At 35.3% G+C, this 21780-nt stretch overlaps 1 protein-coding gene across 9 annotated transcripts in view; it reads right to left on the bottom strand.

The window, feature by feature from the left end:
* The window catches only part of EVL (Enah/Vasp-like), a 253911-nt gene that overhangs the window by 169660 nt on the left and 62471 nt on the right, over positions 1-21780 (bottom strand). The gene's annotated exons all lie outside the window — the stretch shown is intronic.

The following is a 21780-nucleotide window of genomic DNA, read 5'->3' on the forward strand; positions in this document are numbered from 1 at the left end:
TTTCAGAGTATTCTCAGTTCTCAGATAATTCAAAGGTAGAAAATCTCTTAGACCATACCACTATAGAATATTAGGGTTAAAAGGAGCCTTAGAAGTCTCCTTCTCCAGGCCCCTCATCTTATTGCAAATAAACTGAGGTCAAAAGAGGTAAAGTGACTCATCTCATACAGGTATTTTGTGGCTGCTCTAGAACTAAACTCAGGTCCCTTAAATGACTAGCTAGAAATCTTTCTCTTACTGATTTCTGCCTCTCCAAATATTAGGCCCTTTACAAGACAGGACTAAGGGAAGCTTAATTACGATGGAGAGAAGAGATAAGAAATGTAAAGAGCATTTGGCTCTAATATGAAAGGTGAGTGTGACTAAGGGAAATCTGGGAGCACCAGAAATCAGGGAGAAGGTGATAGTGGTAGAGATAATGAAAAGAACAAAGAGAGAGAACTGCAGGTTGTCAAAAAAAAAAAAAAAGGTAAGGAGAAAAGGGAATAAACATACTATGTACCTATTATGTACCACATACTGTGCTAAGCACTTTACAGATATTCTGTCATTTGATTCTTAAAACAGCTCTGCAATATAGGACCAAGAGACTCATTCTAGTAACTTTACAAATTTGGTAAGGATCTTTGGCTCTTGCAATGTTTATGCAACAATTTATTGTAATCTTCTTGGAGATAGTGTGTGTGACTCCTTAGTCTTCATGGTATAATTTAGTGGTGTCAAACTCATGTAGAAATGGATACTTGTATGATGCATATTGATTTGGAAAATAACTCATAATTACCTATGTTGCATTTTTATTTATTTTGTTAAACATTTCCAAATTATATTTTAATTTTTTTCTAATTGGCACTGGGGAGTTTTGCAGGCTGCTTGCTCTTCCTAGACTACAATGGATACTTCTAGTGTATTGGAAAGAATGGACTGGGTTCAAATTTTACTTCTGTGACTTTACTACCTGCAAAGTGACCTTTGTCAAGTCTTAGGACCTCAATTTATTACCTCAGTTTCTTCATCTGTAAAATGATAAGTTGGAAGAGTTCTAAATTTATGGTTTGATGATTTCTACAGAGAGAAAATGCCATTCTGGTGGACAAAGACTCACACATTTAACTTGGCCAACCAGCTTGAACATTAATCTTCTGTGGGATGAGTCAAAACATGCTTTCTTAAGTTAGAAAGTGAGAAGCTCCCAAAATTCCTATAGGACATTTTTAGAATTTTAAAAAACTATCTCTAAAGTAATTTATCACCAAGGACAATAAAGTCATAACACTTGGAAATGATCACAGACTCAGATAAGCTAATCATAGGTAATTGAGGAGAACACATATGGGGAAAACATCTGGATTAGACAAAATACACACTGAAGAGATAAGTAATGAAATCAAAACAATCTTGGGGGTATTGAAGAAGTGAATCTCAGGGTGTCTGAAGGAGGGGAAGATAGTAAAGGCAAGGAAAAATCTTGATCTTTATTAATATCAAAAAGAAGTGACTGAGAAAGCATCAACAACTACTTACCTAAATGCTACTTTCCCAACTATAAAAATTTTTATGAGAATATTATATACTATAATAATGTATGAGAGTATTAGATGTAGATTGAATCTTTACCATCATACAATATAATATTTTACTGTTTATTGTTTGTTCATTAGTAAATATATTTGGTTTGGTAAAGCAAAATACTGTCTCAAAAGTTGTCTTCCAATAAGGTAAACTATTCCACATATCAAAATTATAGAATATTCCTTGAAAAATGTAACAAAGAAAACTTTGTTCAATTACTCTCTTAAAAGGTAAAGCATAAAATAGAGAAATTTATTCTCACTAATATATGTTTGCCACTGTCATGGAAGAGAGCCAGCAAAAAGTTTAAGTTGAAGAGGGATTCCATATGGATGGTGAGGTTCTTCAGATGCCTATGTTTGTGGATGAGTTGCTGGTAGCATCAAGTTCTAGAACTTCACAGATTCTGATGGATGAAATTCATAACCAGCTAAAAAGAGCTTAGCCTAACTATCTACACAGAAAGACAAGTAGATGAATGTTTATTATGCAGATTATGATAGTCAATTAAAAAAAAACAACCTGTACAGCTTGCCTATTATTAAAACTATCTGAATTTCTATTTATTTATCTTCATGTTCCATAGGTGGAGCCCACAAAAATTTTGGCACAACCCATTGGCATTTTCAGTTTCTCAAATGCAAAAAATAGGATATAAGATGAGATAACTTCAAAGGTCCCTGCTATTCCTAAATATATGGTCCCATAACATTCAATTTTCCCTGAAACAAGGGTCTACCTCTTAAAAAACAGCCATATTCTGACAGTGCTGCTATACAACTACAAGTCATGAAATATTCTAGTTTCAAAAAAATTAAATGTTATTTTCCCTGAGAGACAATGAGGAAATACATGGCAAGTAAGTAAGCCGTATCACATAATAAGTAAAGATGTACAAATAAGAACTAGAGTAAAGGATTTTATAATCAAAAAAGAAAATGAGATGAACATGTGGCAAGAGCAAAGGATAAATAACAATCTGTAGACTGTACTAATATCCTCTCATAATCAAGAGAAATTAAGATAAAATCCTGGCATGCTCAGTGGAAATTTTGAGAATATATGAGAGAATAGGATAGACCAGCAGAAATGTGGTTCAATTGCATTGGTGGGGCTAGGGAGGAAAGATCATCCACATAAGTGGGAACACAGATGCATTTGTATACCTATAGACATGAAATACAAGTCACGGATTCCCTTATTACCTTGGATAAGTCACTTTCTCTTTTCATTAAGTTTAAATTTTTTCATCTATAAAGTAGAGATGAAACTACTTGCCCTCTGTTTTATGAGAAGGTCAAATAGAAATAATGCATGTAAAGATAAAATAGAAGGAGAGAATTTGGAACTCAAAAATTTTTTTAATGAATGGTAGAAAGTTTTAATTAGAAATTATTTAATGAAACTTTATATTTTAAAAAGAAATAATTTGCAAAGTTTTATAAATTTAATTCAACAAATGCTAATTATCTATAAGAAGCAAGGAACAATTAACTCTTTGTCAACAATCAAGACTTGTCAACTTCTATATAAATATTATTTTTCATTACTACAGAATCAAAGATCTGAATTGGAAGGATTTTCAGAGGACTTCTATCCTCATCATAACTGCAGCATGAATCTCATCTCCAATAGCCATGACTGGAAATCATCCAATCTGTTTGGTTATATCCAGGGATGGGGAATTCATTATTATCACGAGACTGCCCATTCCATTGTTGGGCAGTTCTGATTGCTAGGAAGTTCTGTCTTGAAGTTAGCTGAAATTCATCTACCAATAATTTCTTCCCACTGAGGACATATAGAATTATTCTACCTTTTCTCCCCATGAAAACCCTACCTATATTTGGATATTAGAATCACAATTCCCTACTAAGGATATATTGTTCAGAATCAGAAACAGTAACTTAGATGTGTACTATTAACAGGACTATCACCTTCTTTGCTCTGGGCACCATATTTTTATTAAAATGGCCTCCAATGGACTTTACTTTTTAGCTGTTTTGTACCATTACTAATTCATTTTGAGCTTGTAGTCCACTAAAATTGCCAAGTCTTTTTCCAACCAACTTCTCTCTATGTTTTCTCCATTCTGCTAGTGATGATTCTTCAAACGCAAGCATAAAAACTTAACAAATTTCATTTTAGATTTTCATCTGTCAATATCTTTTTTTTTTGTTTTGGTTGTCATCTAGTATATTAACTTTCCTCCCTAGTTCTGTTTCTTCTGAATATTTTATAAGCATATTATTAATCTTTAAGTCACATCAAGTGTCCTCTACTACTCAGTGCTGTCCAAGGTTCTGGCTACATTAAAAATATAAAAAAAAAAACCCAAAAAATAAACAAACCCCAGAAACTTCCAATATTGCCCTTCCCTCAAGGAGCTTAAATTCTATTAGAGACACAATATGTATAGATATAAATATACATGAAATACATGTGTGAATATATAGAGATACACATAGGCATATAGATAGAGACAAATACAGTAGATGTAAATAGTAATTTTGGTGGGATGTCATAAAAGCTTGTGAGAGAGGTATCAGGAAAGATGTAATATAAGAGAAAGTATTTAAGCTGTGTCTTGAAAGGATTCTAAGAGGCACACAGAAGAAAGGCTATCCTCCAGGTATGGTTTTAGCTGTATAGGGAGGAGAACGCTAAAGAGAGAATAAAGTCTGTATATGGATATTAGAAATGGAATGTCATCTGTGAGACATAAGACTAATTTGGCTAAATAGTAGAATCTTTAAATGGAAGTAATGTGAAACAAGACTAGAAAGATAATAATAGTAATAATGAGAATAATTATGGCTAATAGCTATGTAATATTTCAGATTTATGAAGCACTTTACAAATTTTATCTCATTTTATCCTTACAACAATCCTTGGAGGTTGGTGATATTATCCCTATATTACAGAAGAAGAAATGATTCATTCAGGGGCTAAATGACTTGTCCAGGGTCACACAACTTAAAAATGTCTGAGTTTATATTTGAATTCAGCTCTTCCTGACTTCAGGTCCAATGCCCTATTCACTATATCGCCTACTTAAAAGCCAGGCTATATAGGATCTTAAGAGTTTGTATTAGATCCTAGAAATATATTCTATTATCCCATAAATGGAATGGAGCCAGGTCACATAGGTCCTTGACTTCATAATTTGACATTATAGATAACAGAAAACCTTGGTAAGAAAGAACACATACACTACAATCTCATGATTTAATTGCCAAAAAATACTATGACTATTTTTTTACCCTTGTCTTCCTCTCTGTTACAATTCAGCCTTCAAAATATCTTTGATGGGGATTGGTAGTAATCTAAAAAACAATTCTCAAATGCTTTTTTGATTGTAAAACATTTTCCTTATAATAACTGTAAAATCAGTAGCACAAACATTATTACATTGGTATTACAGACAAATCTATGGAATTATCATAGGATCATAGATTAGTTAGAAAAAGGCATTTAAGATTACCTAGTCCAGACTTCTCACTTTGCAGATGAGGAAATTAAGGCTGAGGAAGTGGTTTAGTGGCTTGCCAAAGGCCACTCAGGCAGAAGTGGTAAAGCTAGGATTTTGAATCCAGGTCCCACCATGCTAAAGCTAAAGCTCTTTCTAGATATCAGTATTTTAGATAGGTAATGCAGTGGCTGGGGGAAAGAAGACCTGAATTCAAATCTAGTCCCATACAACTATGAAAAATCATTTAAATTCTCCCAGTCTCAGTTTCCTCATCTGTAAAAGGGGATAATAATAGATCTTGACTCACAGAGTTGTTGCTTTGTTATAAATGCTAGTTGTGTTGTAATTACTATTATTACCATGCTGCTTCTCCAAAATGGAAGGGTTAAATGACTTGCTCATTACAGCTTATAGGAATTTGAAACTAACCCAGATCTCTAATAATTCCACATCTTACACTATCCACTGTGTTATGTTCCACCTAGTGTGCTTGTGACAAAATCTTCTGATTGATTTCTCCCTGCTTCCCTCCTGCCAATGATGTGATACTTTTGAAGGTTCCTTTAGCCAAGACAACCAGCGAGTCAGACATAATCAGCCCTCCCCTTTCGAGGGTGAGATCCATGTTTACGTATCTTTGTAATCACATCTTTCCCATCCCCTGCAGCAGGCAAGAGTAATAATAATAGAAAAAGCATTGCATTCATTTTATGTTTCTGGATATACTCCAAGGTACATATGTGGCTATGAATGTGTCCTCTCTTCAGGAAAAGGGATAATGTCACTGAGGACAAATACCCCTTCAGTTATGGAGTATGTTCTGGGAACACACATTAGCAACACAGCTTGGGTTTCATATGGTTCTTTGTGTTGCAACTTGTTAATGTACTTAACGTGTAATGCTGTAGCTTATCATTATCTATAAGCTAGCCTAGTTGGAAAGGAGGAATATAACATCAATCAATACTTATCAATATTTTTCAATATTTTGTGCCAAACTAAACTCTGTGAGGACAGGGATCATATTTGATCATATTTGAACTTTGCATCTCCCATGATCTAGCACAGTCTTAGGCACACTTGATAAATGTTGGTTGAAAATTAACAAGTTAGCATTTCTATAATGCTTTTAGGGTTAACAAAGCCTTTGACAATATATTGCCTGATTTGATTTATCCTCACAACAATCCTGGGAAGTAGGAACTCTTATTATTCCCATTTTATAGGATGATGAAACTGAGGCTGAGAGGCGTGAAATGACTTGTCTAAGGCTATTCAGCTCATAAATATCTGAGACCACATTTGAACTTAGGTCTTAACTGCAGACCCAGTATTCTAACAATTGAACTCCCCAAGGAATCTGCAAAATGAGGCTGATAACAAAGATGAACCATAACAATTTATATGACTTTAGTTAAGACTTTACTACACATTTTCTTCTTAATAATCCCTGGAGCTGGGCAGTAGAAGCAGTACAAGTGCTTATTAGTTTTATTTTACAGAGGAGAAAACAGACTCAACAAGTTAAATCACTTTTCTGTGCCTTCCTTGCCAGTAAAAAACAGATTAATAATACTAACCAAAGTCTTGTGACTCTAAATCTACCAAATCCTTCCATTCTTCTTAGGTTTCTTGCAATCTCCAGAGGCCAAAGGCTATAAGCAAAGGCAAGACTCAGTTTCTGAAGAGTTAGGGCTTAAAGATAAGGGTACAGCCCTCTATATGCCCACTCCTGCTTCTCCTATTCAAAGGGTCCCTGGTATTGGTACCAGGGTTCCTAAAAGGACAACTAGAACCAATGTTCACAAGTTGCAATCTGAGCAATCAGAACTATCTATCAGTGGAAACCTGATAATACTGAATTTCCAGTCAATAAAAATATTCAAATAAAAGTTGGGTGAATACTTGTCAGGAATGCTAACTGGAGAAGTTTCCTTTGGGCTAAATGTTGTTGTTGTTGTTATTGTTTTTCTACATAACTTTTTATTGACAAAACATATACATGGGTAATTTTTCAAGTCTGATCCTTGCAAAAGCTTTTGTTCCAAATTTTCCCCTTCTTCCCCTCACCCCCTCCCCTAGATGGTAGGTAGTCCCATACATGTTAAATATGTTAAAGTATATGTTAAATCCAATATATGTATACATATTTATACAGTTATCTTGCTGCACAAGAAGAATCAGATCCAGAAAGAAAGAAAAAAAACCTGAGAAGTAAAACAAAAATGCAAGTAAACAATAACAAAAAGAGGGGAAATGCTATGTTATGTTCCCACAGGCCTCTCTCTGAAGGTAGATGACTCTCTTCATCACAAGATTATTGGAACTGATCTGGTTCATCTCATTGTTGGAGAGGTCCTCATCCATCAGACAGTGTTGTTGTTGAAGTGTATAATGATGTCCTGGTTCTGCTTATTTCACTCAGCATCTGTTCATCTAAGTCTCTCCAGGCCTTTTTGAAATCATCCTTCTGGTCATTTCTTAAAGAACAATAATATTCCATAATATTCATATACCATAACTCATTCAGCCATTCTCCAATTGATGAGCAGCCACTCAGTTTCCAATTTCTAGACATTACAAAGAGGGCTGCCACAAACATTTTTGCACATACAGGTCCCTTTCCCTTCTTTAAGATCTCTTTGGGATGTAACCCCAGCAGTAACATTCCTGGATCAAAGGGTATGCACAGTTTGATAGCCTTTTGGGCATAGTTCCAAACTTCTTTCCAGAATAGTTGGATCCGTTCACAGTTCCACCAACAATGTATAAGTATCCCAGTTTTCCCACATCCCCTCTAACATTCATCATTATCTTTTTCTGTCATCTTGGGCTAAATGCTTTTTGAGGTCACTTCTAGCTCTGATATTCCATGGTTTCTGAACACAAATATGTAAGATCTTGCATATCTATTCAAGATACATAAATCCTCATAAGGAACAACTTTAGATTTCTTTCCTTTCTTTTCCATCAAGGAGACATTCAGCAAAAAGAGGAGGAAGGAGGAGGAGAGAAGAATAGAGGAAGACTGGCAGACTCCAAAGAAAAAGCAATGAAATGAAGTCTCTAAGACAGTTTTGGCAAAGGGCTTTGCATATAATGAGTGTCAAAAATATATATTGGGGGCAGCTAGGTGGCACAGTGGATAGAGCACCAGCCCTGAAGTCAGGAGGACCTGAGTTCAAATCTGGTCTCAGACACTTAACACTTCTTAGCTGTGTGACCCTGGGCAAGTCACTTAACCCCAATTGCCATATATATATATATATATGTATTTGAACTTTAATCTAGCTAGAGTTCATGTGGGAAAAGGACCCACATGTGCAAAATGTTTGTAGCAGCCTTTTTTTTTAGTAGCAAGGAATTGAAAACTAAGGGGAAGCCCATAAATTGGGGAATGGCTGAATAAGTTATAGTATATAACTGCAACAGAATATTATTGTTCTATAAGAAATGATCAGCAGGATAGTTTCAGAAAAGCTTGGAAAGACTTACATGAATTGATGCTAAATGAAGTTAGCAGAACCAAGAGAATATTGTATGTAGCAACAGCTAGATTATGTGATGATCAATTGTGATGGCCTTTGCTCTTTTCAACAATGAGTTGATTCAGGCCAATTCCAATAGATTTGTGATGGAGAGAGCCATATGCATCCAGAAAGAAGACTATGGGAACTGAATGTAGATTACAGCATAGTATTTTTACCTCTTTTGTTGTTTGTTTGTTTGTGTTTTTTCTCATTTTTTTTTCTCTTTTTGAACTGATTTTTCTCATGTAGCATGATAAATGTGGAAATAGATTTAGAAGAACTGCACATGTTTAACCTATATATTGGATTGTCTGCTACCTAGGGAAAGGAGATAAAGGGAAAAGAGGGGGAAAATTTGGAACACAAGGTTTTGCAAAAGTAAAATATTGAAAACTATCTTTGCACATATTTTGAAAATAAAAAGCTATTATTAAAAATTGGTTGATTGACTGATGTCATATTATTTCCCCTCAAACTCAAGCTGAGTCAAAGTTTATAGCCAAATTCTTGTTGCTAAATTCATTCAATTATTCAATAAAACTATATTAATCACTAATGTGCTCAGGACTTGGGACAAAGATATAAAGCTTAGATAAGAAGTGGTACAGCAGGTAGAGAGCTGGATTTGGATTCAAGATGCTTCTAACATGTATGTATGAGATGTGTGACTCAGAGCAAGGGACTTAAACTTTTTGGATCTTGGTATCATCATTTTAAAACTGTATAATATAGGGTCCTTTGTCCTTTTCTCTCTGTGTATCTTTGTTGCTGTTCAGTCATTTTTCTTAGCAAAGATACTGGAATAATTTGTTATCTCCTTCTCCAGATCATTTTACAGATGAGGAAAATGAGGCAATAGGATTAACTTTGCCTAGGGTCACACAGCTAGCAAGTGTCTGAAGTCAGATTTGAACTCAGGGAGTCTTTCAGCTTACAGGTCCAGCACTCTATCCATCGTGCCATCTACCTGCCCAGTGTATGTATCTTGCCTAGTGTGCAACTTAACCCTCCCTCCAACTCTTGCAGTGGTAGGATACTCATTTCATAATTAAATTAAATTCAACAACCATTATTAAACACTTCACATGTTTATAGTATGGTGCTAGATGCTGGGAAAGATAGAAAGTTTAGATGGAGCACTATCCCTGATCTCTGCGGAGTTTACAATTTAATAGGTTTACTTCATAAATAATATATATAGAAACATGTCTTAAACTTATAAATTATAATTTATAGATACATATAATTGCAATAAATCAATAATTATATTTCATGGCAAATGCATTAGAGAGGGCCACAAACGAAATGCTATATGAGGCCCAAGGATGGAAGGAAAGATTATTAGGGATAGGATCAGGGAAAACTTTATGGAGGAAGTGGCATTTATTTAGATTGTATTACAAAGATAGGGAATAAAGGGAGAGTCTAAATTTTATTTCTTATATGAATTGCAAACGCTATTCAAAATATATATATTAACAGGGCTTTATGTTATTTAAAGATTTTAACTTTTAGAAGAAGTCTAAATCCATTCTCTCCTGTCCTCACCATGCCCTGGTGAGGAAAAACAAGAAAGGGACTATTACTGCCATTTTGCAGGTTGGGAAAAGCAATTCTAGAAAAATGAAGTGACTTTTAAGATCATGGGGGAATTTTGTGACAGAGCCTGGATTGGAATGTGATCACTTGACTATCAGTCTCAGCTCTTCTTTCAAATAGATAGAACACACAATTCTATAAAAGCAATATCAGTCTTAAAATGCTATTTTAATCAAACTTATTTCATTGACTGAAAAATATTTAAACTACAGGAGATAGATACAAATGTATTATATTAGTCATACATATTTTGTGAGAGTTCTTTGTAGATAATAAAATACTATTTAAGTATAAGCTCTAATTAATTCTTATATTTATATATAATATATGAATAATGTGTATATATATATGTGTGTGTATACATATATATATATATGCATATATATATATATATAATTATATATTTATGTATTCCGAGGTGGGCTATATACATTTGGTATAAGTACCTCTACAACATCTCATGTATCTGTCCCTTCCTTACTAATGCTATCTGTTGCCTTAGTTCTGGCCTTCATTGCTTCTCTTCTGCATCACTTAATAATTCCTTCTATTTGGTGTGTCTTCCTCCTCCCTTCTTCAATCTGTCTTTCACTCAGTTATAAAACAATCTTCCAAAAGATCAAGCCTAACCAGGTCACTATTTCACTAAAAGTCTCTGTGATGTTCAGTTTTTTTCGATCTGAATCTTCATAACCTTGTGGATGTCTGTCTATGGGGTTTTCTTGGCAAAGATACTTCAATGGTTTGCCTCTTCTTTCTCCAGGAGCAAAAGTTAAATGATTTGGCCAAAGTCACACAGCTAGGAAGTTTCTGAAGCTGTATTTGAACTCAAGTCTTCCTGACTCCACTCCCAGTACTCTATCCACTGTATCACCTAGCTCTCTTCTCCCCATCTCCTCTTTACACCAACTTTCCTATTGCCTAAGTATTAAGATATTAATTAAATTATCTAGTCCCCACCTACACATGGGGCTGTGCTGCTCCTGAAAGCTGATATTAAATTTTCAGTGTGAGCATTTATACCTCAAAATCAGCAAATGATATAAATCAGGGCTTGATTAGATGTTTTGTCAATTGCTTGTATTTATGAAAATGATAGCAACAATATTAATAATAGCCATTAAAACTAAAAGTGTGTTGTGAGTACTTTTTTTTTTCTTCAGAAAACTAGCTTTTAAACATCAGCACAAGTCTGCCTATAGGAATGTTAGTTATTATTACTGTCATAATATCTAAAAAAAGCACCCTTTTCCTACACCCTAGCTCTTTCCTCACTGAGCCATCTTCTTGCCTCTACTGAGCTGGGGGTGAAGAATTCACAAGGACTCCCCTGATAGTTTAAATTTTTGAGAAAAATAAGTGAACCTAAATGTCAGATACATGCTACTGACTTGAAGTAATTCAATATTAGATTATGTACATTCCTTTCTATGACATGTTCTAATGTTTATGGTATATTTTTATTTACTTGTATTTTTGACTCTACCAATAATATTTCCAACTTTCTCAAATGTCATATCCTATCTTTTGGGAAACAGTGTTTTTTATTTGCAAACCCTGATCAAAAATCAATGTGGAACTGGAAATGAGGATGGCAATGTCCAATGTAGTTCCAAGGTTGTGGGGCAGGGACCCACAGGAGCACATATCTCCTTAGTAAGTATTTGTGGTTATTTAAGAATGATGTAAAAATGTTATCTTTTTCTCTCAGTTTATGTGTATTATTCTTCTAAAAAGTTACTATGTTGTTAATATGAATATTTATTAATTTGTTTGGTGCTAACAACTTAATAAATAGACCTTTTGGTTGTTTTATTTTTGGCCTATAGGTGCTATTGAAAATTTGAGATACTAAGAGTACCGTGAACTATGAAAGTATGGGAATCTCTGTTCTACAATATTCCTTTTCTTTAGCAAACCCTACTGTACACTATAATTTGTGTACATGTTTTGTAGCCTTCTAGCAAACTATACTTTCCTTGAAGATAGGGACTTTATGATCAAAAAAACCACACCAACAAAACTTTGAATGATCCAGGGCCTTGTTTATATGAAGTAGAAATTTAATCAATATATAAACCAAATGAATTCACAATCAATTTCTGAACTTTGAAGGGATCTAATCCAATCTGTATTTTACTTGAGGATAATAGGTAACTTCCTTCCTTCCAAGGTGGATCATTCTACTTTGGGACAGATTAAATTATTAGGAAGATTTTCCATATATCAAACTTAGATTTATCTCTTTTCAACATCCAACCACTTGTCTTAGTTCTGACTTCTTGGCCATGTAGAAGGGTTCAATCCTTTCATAAGGTAGCCCTTCAAATATCTAAAGATTCCTTTCATGTTCCATCCCCTCTATCACTCATTTAATTAATTCTTCTCCAAGCTAAACATCCTAATTCTCTTTATATTATAATAGGGATGATCTTGAGACCTTTTACTATCCTGGTTATTGTTCTCTGGACACTTTAAGGCTTATCAATATCCTTTCCAAAATATGACACCCAAAAATGTTTATGGCAGTCCTTTTTGTAGTGGCAAGAAATTGGAAACTGAATAGATGCTCATCAGTTGAAGAATAAGAATCAGAGCATCTTAGGAGATTCTTATTCAGGTATATATTAGACTAGATGGCCTTTGATTCCTAAGTCATAATGGTTAACTCAAATACTAAATATAGCTCTAAGACTAAACTGAACTTCAAATGTGCAACACATCTCTTGTATCACCAAACTCTCACTGATGATCCCTTCTAACTCTGAGGCTCATTGAAAGAGCACTTAGCCACTTGGCTCAGAAGTCAAGAGGGAAGAAGAGTGGAATAAAAAAGAGAGGGAGTTTTATGACTAAAGGCATTGGTTAAAGAACCAGTACTTAGTTAAAGTAATGTTAAAGTAGTTAAAGGATGTGGGTCTCACATCACAACAAGCCAGAGAGAGCACATCTGAACAACTCTGAGCCTGGAGTCGTAAATGACAGGAAATTTCATTTATTTCTCTTAGATGGCTGATTTCTATATCAAGGATGGTCAAAAGTTAAATCTTCATTTTATCATATTACAAATGTTTATTTTATGATTCTACAAACTTCTCATTTATTTATTTCATTTATTACTTCCCAAGCCCCAGTCCTTGAGTTCCTAGCTAATGATAGAGAGAAGGAAGTCATAAGTCCCTCTTAGAGGAGGGGACCCCTTTATTACCAATCTTTTGGCTAATAAGCACTCCTTAAATTAGATTATGATGGGGCAGTTAAGTAGTACAGTGCATCAAGCACCAGCTCTGAAGTCAGGAGGATCTAAGTTCGAATCTGAACTCAGACACTTAATACTTCCTGGCTCTGTGACCCTGGGTAAGTCACTTAATCCCAATTGCCTTAGCAAAAAATAAATAAATAAATAAATAAAAATAAAAAAATAAAAAAATTAGATTATGACTTATACTTGCTTCTATCCTACATATCAGAGTAACGTTGGGACATATAGGAAATAGTATGTCATCCAGGATCTGAAGTACAGAAGATCTGTTTATATCACATTTCTGATACTTTTGTGACCAAGAGCCAGTCATTTAATGTCTCTCTGCTTTATTCTCTGATATGTAAAATAGGGATGAAAATAATATCTGTATTATATGTCACACTATATCATTATAAGACTCAAATGAGATAATATATGTAAAGTGCTTTGAAAATCTCAAAAGTTCTATTATTATCTGTCTTTTTTCCATCAGTGTGGTGATTAGAAAGAATTGAAAGACAATTTCTGGGTAATTTAATCATTTTATTAAGGCCAGTATATTTATTATTAAAAGTTAAGTCATTTGGCTGTCTCTTAGACCAAAGACTATCACGGTGGTGGGCTCAAGGTTCCTATGTTCTTTTGGCAGGAAAGTGTTCAAAAGGATGACAGTTCTGATTGGTTAACAATTAATGAGAGAATTAATATTATAATGAGGCACTGAGAGTGAATCATGTCACTCCTGGACAGAGAGACTATTTCTATACCCAGACTCTTCCACCTTTGGGGAATTTAGATAAAAGAGTCTGTCTCCACCCAAACTTGATTGAATAGAATTCACTTTAGTTTAGAGATTCCTTATAAAGTTGGATGGGGTCAGATAGAAGAAGTTAACTGAATCTTCAAAGACGAAGGTCTTGAAAATAGCTAAAAAGGGGACTGTGAATCTTCCCAAATCATTAGTTATTAATAATCATTTCTTTCATTAGTAATCTATCTGTGTCTTTCTGTCATCTTCCATATGAATCACCTACTCTGTTCTGGTCAATCTCATTATCCCCTCAAAGCATGCCTTATGCTTTCTCTGTCTACCTCAAAAACCTACATTTTTTTTTAAAGCAATGTATTTTTTCATCTCAAAATATGGTTCCTCTAAAGAAAAACAAAATCAATGATTTTGGAAACTTCACATGAATTAATTTTCAACTACTTTTGGAACCAAAGAAGAAGAAAGAAATTGGACTTCTTGGACTCGTAATAGTTTACTAAATACTGAATAAACCCCAAGTAAATCTCAGTTTCAAAAGAATAACACATCTCTCATATCACTGTACCCCAACTGAAGACTGGCTTACACTTGTTCAGTGCTGAACAGAATTGGTGATGTAGAAGGATCCAAGATTACAAATCAATATATAGCTATCATGATTCCCCTATATTTTCTCTTTTCCAGGTTAAACATTCCCAGTTAAAAGATCACCATTGTTATTCATCCTATGTTCTCAAAGAGAATCAATGACAGCAGGAGGGTGATGTCTTGTCCTGCAATGTTAAATGAGGCAGAACTGTGCAAAGTCCTAATCCTCACCTTCTCCTGCAGTTATCAGGATGCAATGGCAAAACACAGGTCAAGACAACTTATGGAAGATGCAATGGAAGACCTTGTTTTTTTTTTTTTTTTTTAAGCTGAGGTTTTCCTGGGTCTTGGTTTGTCTGAGACAATGCCCATCTATCACTTGCTCATAGAAACTGAGTGAAATGCACATAATTCACTTTTTCACAACTAGAATGGACCAAGGGCTGATTGGGCTACTCTATTCATCTTGTTATTCCTCTGCTGAAAGACTTTCTTTAAGTTCATCTGTGCCTTCAGGAGAAAGTCATGGAGATGCTGAATTTAGCAATAAGTCCATATTTCTTGGTAAGGTATTTATTCAAGGTCCTCCATAATCCAGCTCCAGATTAGCCTCCCATTAATCCTATAGAAACCCTACATGGCCATCAAACACTCTTCCCTATATGATAGGATAGTTCAGTCTATTCACTGTCTCCTGAATATGCCTTGTATTTTCCCACCTCCTCTGCTTTGCTCACACCATTTCCCCTTTTAGAAATGCCCTCCCACTTCTCTCAGTTTATTCAAATCAGCCTATTCTTCAAGATCAAAATCAAAATTCACTTCCTTCTTAAAGAAGCATTTTATGACTATCCCAGACTCAGAGGATCATAAAGCTTGACCTGGGAGGGACCTCAGTCATACATTTTTTCCCCCATATTTATGAGTAGATCGAGGCTCAGAGAGGGTTAATCTTTTCATGCATATCATGTAAAGAAAACTTTTCCTCCCAATGATAGCTAGCTTTTATATAGTATTTCAAGGTTTGGACGCAGTTTATAAATATTTCATTTAACCCTCATATCAACCCTAGGAAATAGATGCTGTTACTATGCTCATTTTACATATAAGGAAACTAAGGCAGATTATTTGTCAACTGACTTAATAGACTGAGAGCTAAAAAGGACCTTATAAAATTGCCCTATTTTGATTCAGTTCAACAAATATTTATTAGGTGCTTGCTGGCTATAGCACCAGTTGTTCTGGATTTGTTTCAGGACCATGACTCTTTGTGACTCCATTTGGGGTTTTTGTGGCAAAAATACTGGAATGGTTAGCTGTTTTCTTTTCCATCTCATTTTACAAATGAAGAAATAGAGACAAACAGGGACTTGCCTAGGGTCACATAACTAAAAAGTGCCAGATTTGAACTAATCTGGCCTTGTGCCCTATCTACTGAGCCACACTTTCTTGTCATTTTACAGATGCGGAAATCATGGCATAGAGAGGTAAAGTGACTTAGAAAAAAATCACAAAGGAAGGATGTGGCAGAGGTGGAACTTCAACCCAGAGCCTCTGAATACAAATCCAATATTCTTTTCTTTCTTCCCATATAACTTCATGGTATTCAACAATCCCAGTAGGAATTTGGGCATTAGAAGCAATGGATTCCATTGATCCCTTGACTCACTGACATTTAACATTGCAATATTCTTCTAACTCTAGGGTTCTCCCCCCCCTTTTTTTTTTTTTTTTAGCTAGGACCACCACTATACCCACTAATCCCACCAGTGACCACTAGCCTTATTCTGTGGACTTAATTGATGCTTGAGATCACAATATCCTAGATTTAAAGAAGGAAGAGACTTCAGATCATTGAGTTGACCTCCTTCATTTTACAGATCAAGAACCAAGACCCAGAGAAGGGTTATGACTTGCAATGTAGATGCAACAATGCAAACTTGATTATAAGACAATTGTCAGACATACAGAAGTCTTTCCAATGACACCCATACAACAACCCTAGCAATTCCTGTCATCTTCAAGTGAAAGACTTTAGTCAAGAATAGAAAAGTTGAGGGGGCCAAGAAAGACTCATCTTCCTGAGTTAAAATCTGGTCTCAGACTCTTATAAGCTGTGTGATCTTAGACAAGTCACTTAACCCTATTTGTCTCCTCATCTGTAAAATGAGCTGAAAAAGGAAATGGCAAACCATTCCAGTATCTTTGCCAAGAAACTCCAAAAGGGTCATAAAGAGTAGGAATAACTGAAAAACAACTGGACGAGAAATTTAACTATTATTTATAAATGGGGGGTAAGATCAGATAGGTACTTTAAGTATAGTCAAATCAAGTCAAAAAGCATAAATGGTAAATAAATGGTAAAGTCAAAAATAGGGAGCCATTCAATCTTACCTGGGACTTGGGAAATTATATACTAAACTCCAGTCCTTCTTAGGGGGCGATGTGATAGAAACATCATTGGATATGTAATGACATCATGGAGGTTAAATCAAAATTGTGAAATTTACTATGGGATAAAATGCCTAAAGCATTACTACATGGCCTAATATATAATAGATGCTTAATTCAAGCTGCTTCCCTTCCCTACTTTCCTCTTAGCTGTGTGACTTTAGGCAAGTCCATTAGGATCACAGAAATTAAAACTGGAAAGTTAATCTTGAAAATTATGTAGTGACCTGTGTTTGAATCTGGTCTCAGATATTTCCTAGTTACATGACCACAAGAAAGTAGTTTAAACTCTGTTTTAATTTCAACTGTAAAATGGGGATTTTTTTAAAGTTCTCTTAATCTCACAGGGTTGTTGTGAAGACAGTGGTTTGTGAATCGTCCCTATCGTCATTGACCAAGGCCACATAACTATTAAGACCCCAAAGTGGAATTTGAATCCGGTCTTCTGATCTCCAAAAGGTTGTGTTCATGTTATACTTCTCAGACTAGACTGGGAGCTTAGAATCACACAAGCACAGAGCTGCAATGGTCTTCAGTGACCATCTGTTCCACCTCACACTTGAAAATAAGTAATTTGATATATAATAACTGAAAATAAATTCTCTCTCTAACACCTCTAACAGATTTCCTTTCACCTCTGAGAACCTCAGTTTCCTCATGTGGCATATGGGATAATATTATTTGCCCTATGTACCTCACATGGTTATTATGGAGAAAAATGCTTTGCAAACTGTAAAATATTATAGAAATGTGAGTTGTTATTTAGCCTTTACTTATATTCTTATTTGTGTTGGTCTTGTGATTTCAGATTTACAACCTCAGGCATAGATGACTGCTCCCTGCTCTCACCTCACACTTACAATTAGTAGTCAAATCTTGTCATTTTTACTTAACATCTTTCCTTGTCCCTTCTGCTTATTCAAAAGACCATCACTCAGGTTCAAGAGTCTTTATCATACCTTTCTAGATTATTTTATACCTCCTTCTTCTCCATTCTTCACTCCCTTATTAGATTATGAGTTTCTGGAGAACAGAGACTGTCTTTTGCCACCCCCCCTTTTTTATCTTCAAGGCTTCTGAACATTGCTTGGCATATAGTAGGTGCTTACTAAATGCTTATTGACTGACTGATATCCAGTGGCTTTGGTTGTCAGATATCATTTTTCCCCACATTAGGCATTTATTTTGAATGTCCTCCAAACCTGGAATACTCTCTCTTCTCATTTGGCTTCCTGGACACCTTAGCTTCCTTCAAGTCCCAACTAAAATCCCATCTTCTATAGGAAGCCTTTCCTGATCCCCTTTAATTTTAATTCCTTCCCTTCCAGTTTATTTTATGGGTAGCTTGTTTGTACATAGTTGCTTGCATATTGCTTCCTTTATTAAACTGTGAGCTCTTTCTGGCTCTTCCCAGCACATACTAGGTGCTTAAAAATGTTGATTGACTAATTCTCCAATCCAATCCATTCTATACACAGATGTCAAAATAATTTTTCCTAAAGCAGTTCTGACTGTTACTGCCTTGTTCAATAAGCTCCAGCACCTCCCAATTCCTTTTAGAATAAAATATACTCTCTTCTATTTATATTATTTTAAAGTCCTTCACTACCTGGGTCTAGTCTAGTTATACATTACTCCCCTTCACATACTATGGGGTTCAATAAATCTGTCCTCACATGAAATTTTTGTGCCTTTGTATATTCCATTCCTTGAATACACTCCTACCTCAACTCTATCTTTCAGAAGTTCTCACCTCAGATACTGGTGCCTTTGTCTCCACTGAATAACTTATCAGTAGAGATGAGGAGAGGAAGAATTTCAGGGCTGGACTTCTGCATATGCTTAAAGATTTATATGTGGCTATCCCAGATAGACTATAAACTCCTTGGGAATAGGTATTATCTTTTGCCTCTTTTTGAATTTCCAGCACTTAGCACTTACTTGTATATCCTCTGGCACTTAGCAGATGCTTAACAAATGTTTATTGAATTGAATTGAATTGAGGGCAGAGGCGGCTTAATTTTTCTCTCTTTATCCATAGCACCTAGCATAATATTTTGCATATAGTAGGAACTTAATAAATGCATAGTCACATATTTGTGTTCATGCTGTATTCTTCTGACTATATTGTGAGCTCAGAATCACATAATCTTTGAGCATAGGAGAATTCAGAGTCCATTTAATATGATCCATAACCAAAATTCTTTCTATAAAATCCCAGACAAAGGCTTGAAAAGCATTTGCAATAATGAGGAACCCACTACCTCCAGCAGCAGCACATTCTATTTCTGTATTACTATAACTTCAGATCTTTTTTTTTTTCTTGACTCTTTCCTTCTCTTCTCCCTACTTCAAACCTTAATTTGATATTTCCACCCATGGCTTCTGCTTTCTGGGGCCAATCAGAACAAGGCCTTGATCCAAATGATAGTTCTTCAAACACCTACCGCTAATATACCAATCCCTATCATCCCATCTCTGTCCTCTACTCTCAAGGCTAAACATCACTAGTTCCTTAAGTGAAGATTCATTCAGTCTGATTTTGGTGTTTTTCATTTTCCTGGGAGTCATCTCAATCTTTAGCCAATCTATGTTCATTATCAAAAAGATTGCCTAGAACTAAGCACAATTCTCCAGGTGTAGCCTGACTGGGCAGAGGGTGTAAAGAATCAACTCCCTCCTCTGGTAACTAGGACCAAATTTACTTTACTGGCAAAACCTTTAAGATGGAAACATATTTTAATAATTCCTTGCATATTGCTTCCTTTATTAAACTGTGAGCCCTTTCTGGCTCTCCCCAGCACATACTAGGTGCTTAAAAATGTTGATTGACTAATTCTCCAATCCAATCCATTCTATACATAGATGTCAAAATAATTCCCTCACATAGTTAGTGTGGTTTAATGGAAAAACTCTGAATCTGAAGTTGAAGGATCTGGGTTTGAATCTCTACTCCACCATTTACTAGCTATTTCTGGTCTTTGATACTTAGTATCTGTGTCACCTTGGGCAAAAAGTTGGCAAAAAGTTGGACTAGATGGAATTAAACTAGATGATCTCAAAAGAAATTTCAAGTTCTGAAATGAAGTGAATAAAAAAAGTAAGCACTTTGAGGATATGAACTGTCTCCCTGTCCCTAGTATTTGTCATTCAGTAGGTACTTAATAAATGTTTATTGTATGAGTACCTGTTATCTTTGAATGGACCACACTTAACAATGATCGGACAACTGCAGTTACATAGCATTCTAATACAATACTCAGGCCAAAAAACCTGCTGGCAAATGTGAAATGCCACTAGTCCTAATTTTTAACATTGGTTATAGAAAATAGTCTTTGTGATATAAGATCAGAGTTTTCTCAAATCTATAACCTCTTTGCAACATAAGAATTAGCCTTTCCAAACCCCAGTTTTAAATAGCAAGCTTCTCAAAGATAACACAAATAGAAATCCTTGAATCTTCTTTTTTAAAGTATCAAGTTTACAGAAAGATATCAATAGCCCAACCTTGTAACTCACTTTTCTGTATGAAAAGGGTTCCTCCCTTTTTCATTCATTCCATTACTCATTCTTATAAATATCTACTAAGGTAGTTTTTTTTTTTTTTTTTTTTTTTTTTTTTTAAGGATTTAGGGTTGTAACCTTTTGGGAGATCAGAAAAGGGTTTTATGATCATGGCTGTAAGGCTGTCACAGAATTCTGGTGGACTGGACACAAGGGACTTGAATTCAAATAACCTGTCTTTTTGAATCTTCGTTTGGCCATTTCCTGGTTGTGTGACCTTAGATGAATTATTTAAGCCTTCTGAACCTCAGTTTCCTCATCTGTAAAATGAGGTAATAGATTAGATGATCTCTAAAGTCCTTCCATCTCTGCTATACCACCTTCTGTGATTCCATGGTCCCTTCTTGCTCTGTCATTCCATGCTTTATGATTCCACGGTCCCTTCCTGCAATGTCACTTCATGTTCTATGATTTTAAGGTTCCTTCTTGTTCTGACATTTCATATTCTGTGATGCTAAGGTCCCTTCTTATTCTGGCATTCCGCGTTCTATGATTCTAAGTTCTCTTCCAGTTCTGACATCCTGAGTCACTAGTCTTTCCAGCTGTTAGAATGTTTAGGCTTTGCATAAAAATAGAGTAAATCATTCTCAGAAAACCAGAGGCTTGCAGAGGTCAGGAATCCCAGCAAACCCACTCCTTCATAAGCTCACAAGAGGTGGCAACATACATAGAATCAGTCTGGCTTCTCAGCCCTTCCCCCCTTAATTTTCATCTCTCCCAAACTACCCTTCCCACACGGATACTCAGGGGTGGGTTCTCTGAGGAAAGGGGGTAAGTCAGCCTCACAAAAGATGCTAATTTGGAACATTAATAACTGCAGCAGCAGCAGCTGAACCGCTTACAAACAGCAAAGAGAAAGCCTGCTTAGGAAAACCCTTCCAACAGGCTTCACTCGGAGCTCCCCAGCCAGGAGATTATTATTAAAAATAACAAACATCTGATGAAGTCAAAGCCAAATCTTAGCTCTGCAGACTTGCCAAATTCTCCGGCT

Source organism: Sminthopsis crassicaudata, chromosome 2, assembly GCF_048593235.1.
Source record: "Sminthopsis crassicaudata isolate SCR6 chromosome 2, ASM4859323v1, whole genome shotgun sequence".
Lineage (NCBI taxonomy): Eukaryota > Metazoa > Chordata > Mammalia > Dasyuromorphia > Dasyuridae > Sminthopsis > Sminthopsis crassicaudata.